The sequence below is a fragment of the Lepus europaeus genome, unplaced genomic scaffold (genome assembly GCF_033115175.1).
Source record: "Lepus europaeus isolate LE1 unplaced genomic scaffold, mLepTim1.pri SCAFFOLD_66, whole genome shotgun sequence".
In the NCBI taxonomy this organism is placed as follows: domain Eukaryota; kingdom Metazoa; phylum Chordata; class Mammalia; order Lagomorpha; family Leporidae; genus Lepus; species Lepus europaeus.
The window spans coordinates 666,368-671,559 of record NW_026909534.1 but is presented as its reverse complement, the minus strand read 5'-3'; the positions used below and the strand labels follow the sequence as shown (position 1 = coordinate 671,559).

Sequence of the window (5,192 nt, the reverse complement as noted above, 5' to 3'; positions counted from 1 at the left end):
GCCATGGCACCAGCTGGAACAATGGAATTCTGACTATGTAAAGAGATCACAGTGACGGGCTAGTGGGGCCATCATGTGGCTGGCCAGAGGCACACTGGGGAGTGGTTGGAAGGCTAGCCTCAGTGCTTCGGGCATCTGTAGGTGCCTGCACATGACAAGGTTGTGGCCCTTGGCAGTTGGGAGTGAGAGGGTGGGGCAGCCACCCAGTGCCTTCAACTAGGCACTGCTATAGTTCGTGGTGTGCCTCCTGTCCAAGAAGCCGCTCAGATTTGAAGCATCAACAAATGAATTGATTAATGAAGAGTTGGGAATAGCCTATCCTGTCATTGATGGGATTCCTAATAGGATACCACAGGCACTAAGGATGATCTATCAAGATAAGAAGAAAAAGAGCAGTACTAGATCATGATTTTTTTTTTTTTTTTGGACAGGCAGAGTGGACAACAGAGGGAGACAGAGAGAAAGGTCTTCCTTTTTGCCATTGGTTCACCCTCCAATGGCCGCCGCGGTAGGCGCGCTACGGCTGGCGCACCGTGCTGTTCCGATGGCAGGAGCCAGGTGCTTCTCCTGGTCTCCCATGGGGTGCAGGACCCAAGAACTTGGGCCATCCTCCGCTGCACTCCCTGGCCACAGCAGAGAGCTGGCCTGGAAGAGGGGCAACCGGGACAGGATCGGTGCCCCGACCGGGACTAGAACCCGGTGTGCCGGCACCACAAGGCGGAGGATTAGCCTACTGAGCCGCAGCGCCGGCCTAGATCATGATTTTTAAAAACCACAGCAACTAAATGTTGTTAATACCATATCCATTTTAAAAGAAAGTGACAGGTAGTAAGTGGGAGAAGAGAATGTTTCTGTCTCTTTCTACACTGACTTTCCTTGTTCCACTGATTTCTCCTGAAGGAGTTCTCTATTTGGCCTTTGTGGAATAAAGCTTCCCACAGGGCTGTACCAGTACCTCCAGCCTCTGTTTCTACCATCTGCTCCTGCAATGACCTTACCAGTGTGTGTGTGCTTCCACCTTTGGATGTGGGTGGCTATTAAACTCTTCAGGAATAACTAAGGCAGCCAGAGCCAAGGTGGTATATAGATTCATCATATGTCTTGGGCATCCACCTCTGAAAGTTAAACTAGGTAGAAATGCTGGAGACTCATTGCATTTGCAGAAAAGATGCTTTGCCTTACTTCTCAAGAGGATTGGGGCTACAAGAGACGTAAGTTGCAGAAGTTTCTTTTATTGTACCCTAGTTTTGAGAGCCCTTGTATTTTGAATTTTCTGACGTAACTGTCAGAAGGAACCTTTTAACAAAGTGCCTTGTTGAGGGTTAACACCCCTATTCATCAACCGATGACCATTTCTTACCTCATTCATCTAAAAATTGGCCATTTGTAAATTTGTTTAGTTTCAAGCTTGTTGGTAAAGTCACATGGTAAGGATGACTGAAATAATCCCAAAGGACCTATATTGATGTAGTTATAGAGAAATGCATTTAAACTAGTGTGGCATAAAACTGTACAATAAAATGGAAATTTCGTATATTTAAAAATTCTGCGTTTGTAAAATCACTTTCATTCCTTTGGTGTCAAATGTTTATATTATTATTAATAAAATGATACTTTCCCATAAAAAAGAGATCAGTGTATTCTGTGCATATAAACTTTAATATATACCTGAAATAACATGGTAGATCAACTGTGACACATGTTCAATGTAGATCAAGATAACAATTTTTTAAAGATTTATTTATGTGAAAGTCAGAGTTACACAGAGAAAGAAGGAGAGGCAGAGAAAGAGAGGTCTTCCATCCTCTGGTTCACTCCCCAATTGGTCGCAATGGCCAGAGCTGTGCCCATCCGAAGCCAAGAGCCAGGAGCTTATTCCAGGTCACCCATGTGGGTGCAGGGGCCCAAGGTCTTGGGCCATCTTCTACTGCTTTCCCAAGCCACAGTAGAGAGCTGGATAAGAAGTGGAGCAGCAGGGGCTTGAATGAGTTTTTCATTGTTACACGTCACTGAAAAGCTGAGAATTGTTAGATATTCTACATCAATGTAATCTCACAAATGTGAACATGCAGAAGGCAGATGGCAAAAACACAAAGCACGAAACCCAGGTACATGGGACTACAAACAGCACCAATGCCAGGTGAGTTTTCCTAGGCTTTGAGGAGAGGTGAAGGCAATAAGCATGTTCAAGGAACTGATAACTAGTGATCCTTTACTTACATTCTTGACCTAATTACAACAAAAAAAATTCCCTGTATTGGCCGGCGCCGCGGCTCACCAGGCTAATCCTCCGCCTTGCGGCGCCGGCACACCGGGTTCTAGTCCCGGTCGGGGCACCGATCCTGTCCCGGTTGCCCCTCTTCCAGGCCAGCTCTCTGCTGTGGCTAGGGAGTGCAGTGGAGGATGGCCCAAGTGCTTGGGCCCTGCACCCCATGGGAGACCAAGATAAGCACCTGGCTCCTGCCATCGGATCAGCGCGGTGCGCCGGCCGCAGCGCGCTACCGCGGCGGCCATTGGAGGGTGAACCAACGGCAAAAGGAAGACCTTTCTCTCTGTCTCTCTCTCACTGTCCACTCTGCCTGTCAAAAAAATAAAATAAAATAAAATAAATTCCCTGTATTCACTGTGAAAATTGCTCATAAAGTACGTTCATAACTATCCTTAAATTTTCTCCAGAAACCAGCATAATTTCTAGTGCTCACATGAGAGTTATCATTTATTTCCTAAAACACTAGGTGTTTTAGGTATTAATAGTATTAATTAATTAATTAATAATGAGGGATTAATAAAAAGTGGCAAGTTATTTAAGAAACTTACTTTTTTTAAGATTTATTTTATTTGAAAGACAGAGTTAGAGAGAGGAAGAGACAGATCTTTTATCCACTGGTTTACTCCCTAAATGAACTCATCAGCTGGGGCTGGGCCAAGCCGAAGCCAGGTCTCCCACATGTGTGCAGGGTACCAAGCACTTGGGCCATCTTGCACTGCTTTCTCAGGCACATTAACAGGAAGTTGGATTGAGAGTGAAGCAGCCTGATTGTAATCTGGTGCCCACATGGGATGCCTTTGCTGCCAGCAGTGGTTTAACCTGCTATACCACAGCGGCAGCCCTACACCTTATGTTTGTAAAGTCAGCCCCTGGAAAGAGAATGGGAAAAGTCAGAAGGACAAATAAAGAGGAAGAGATCCAAGTAAGACATGACCACTGACCATCAGGACACAGAGCGGCAAGAATACTGAATGGAAAATGCATTATAAAAATGAAAAAAAAGAAAACAGGAAGCAGGAGCAGAACTCATTTCTAATTTGTTGTGTGCAGGGTAGAAGTGGGATTTAATTTCATGTTGTACGCATGAGTCCTGCATGGACTATGTAATTGTTAAATAAAATAGAAAAAAAAAAGACAAAGAATATGATGGAATGAAATGAAGCCGGTCTTGGATACACTGAAATTTCTTTGGGCAAATATGTGAACATGTTCAACTGTCAACTGGACATAGGAGCTCTTTGGGAATTTCTGTGGTGTTTCAAGCCATCACAGTGAATAAAATGTTTCAAAGAAAAGCTGAGATAGAAAGCCAAGAAAAGGAATGAGTACATAATCTGAGGAAACATTGACATTTACTGATAGAGGAAGGGAAGGAATTACCAGTAGAACAGGATACCACAGAATGAATTTTAAAGTTTATTCCAGGAATAAGGAAAAGCTCTAACTTAGGACACCTGCAGGGTCTTAGTCCACCCATAGAGGATGGACTGGGTCAGAGGAAAGGTAAGTGTGCCACTCGCCCATTCCCCAGCCTCCCGATCCTGGAGACAATCAGATGCAGAGGGGAGCCAAGTCTAGTAGCAAGGACTCATTTACTTTGTGCATAATAGTACCTTTTATAGCACAAAACTGCAGAGTCATTGGGGCAGGGCTAAGGACCAACCAATCACTTAAAAAATCACCTTATGGGGGGATTTCCATAGGACTAGCCCTATGTCTATACACTTGTTACTAGTTTTGTTACCTCCCCTGATGTTGCACAGCCAATTAGTTTTAGTGGTAAACAACTTTGGATTCCACTCATCTTACTTCCTCTGGGTGCCATCTTACTTGGCTCTGCGTGGCTCCATTCCATGCAGCTCTGGTGGGGGCACCTGGGGGGCAGCTGCACAAGTGGAGCCCCCAGGCCGGGCCTGGCCTGGCCGTGCCATGGCCACGCTCATGCCCCACAGATTCCCCCTTTTTGTTTTAGCACGCGGTCCCTGTCTTAGGTTGCCCCAGCCGTCCTTGCCCTTACCCATCATTGGTAACCCAGGCAGCTTGGCCATGAGCCCTGTCTTAGGTTGGTACAGGACGCTGGGTGCTTTACCCATCTTGGGGTGTCCTATGACTTGTAATTATGGGAGCGTGGTGAGCTTTCTCCGCTGCCTGTCTTAGGTTGTTCTGGTCCATCCAGAATCTTACCCATCATTGGCAATGTAGAGAGCACCAGGGGCGCTTCCCCAGTTCAGGGGATCGTAGCCCTCTGTGGCTAGCAGCCTCTGGTAATGAACCTCAACTTGTCTTACCCTTGTTGCCTCTATGCACTGTTGTATAAACTGTATAAGCCTATTCATTATGCATGGGCCAATAGCAAGGATTAAAAGCAGGGCAAGAAGCAGTCCAAGAAGAGAGAAGAAGTAGGGAAAGAGTCCATTAAGGCTCATCCAAAAGGGGCTTTCTTGGAGTTCTCTTCATCTTTTTCAGGTCCTCCTGAAGTGTTTTGATGATCTCGTTTGGGTCATCGAATCCTGTCACTGGGCCAGGCACTTCTTGTCAGGATCACAGTGAAGAGTAGCATCCACATCATCGCCTGCCTTTTGATTTTGATCTCCATCCATTTCTGGAAGAGGAAAGACAAAGGGATCTCCCTCAGGGGCAAACTGCTCCCTGGGTGGGTTGTTACTTGCATCGGGCATAGGCCTGATATTTCTGGCCAGTATTCAAATTGGAGTCAACTCCCCTGTGGGGAACACACAGCCAAATCATCTTCCCAACTGAATCAGCGGGTCAGGCCCTCTCCAGAGTCGAGTGAGAGGGTCTCTCCATCTAACGAGCATCTGAGGTTTAGGGGTTAAATGTCCCCAATGTTTTTGGAACCTTGACTCCCTTGACCCTTTCAAAAAATTTAAAATATTGATGGTAAACAAGGCCTTATGTAACT

At 45.8% G+C, this 5,192-nt stretch overlaps 1 pseudogene; it reads left to right on the top strand.

Moving 5' to 3' along the window:
• Nucleotides 1-845: 845 nt before the first annotated feature.
• Nucleotides 846-1,060, top strand: LOC133755627 (phosphatidylinositol N-acetylglucosaminyltransferase subunit Y-like; annotated as a pseudogene).
• Nucleotides 1,061-5,192: the final 4,132 nt, after the last annotated feature.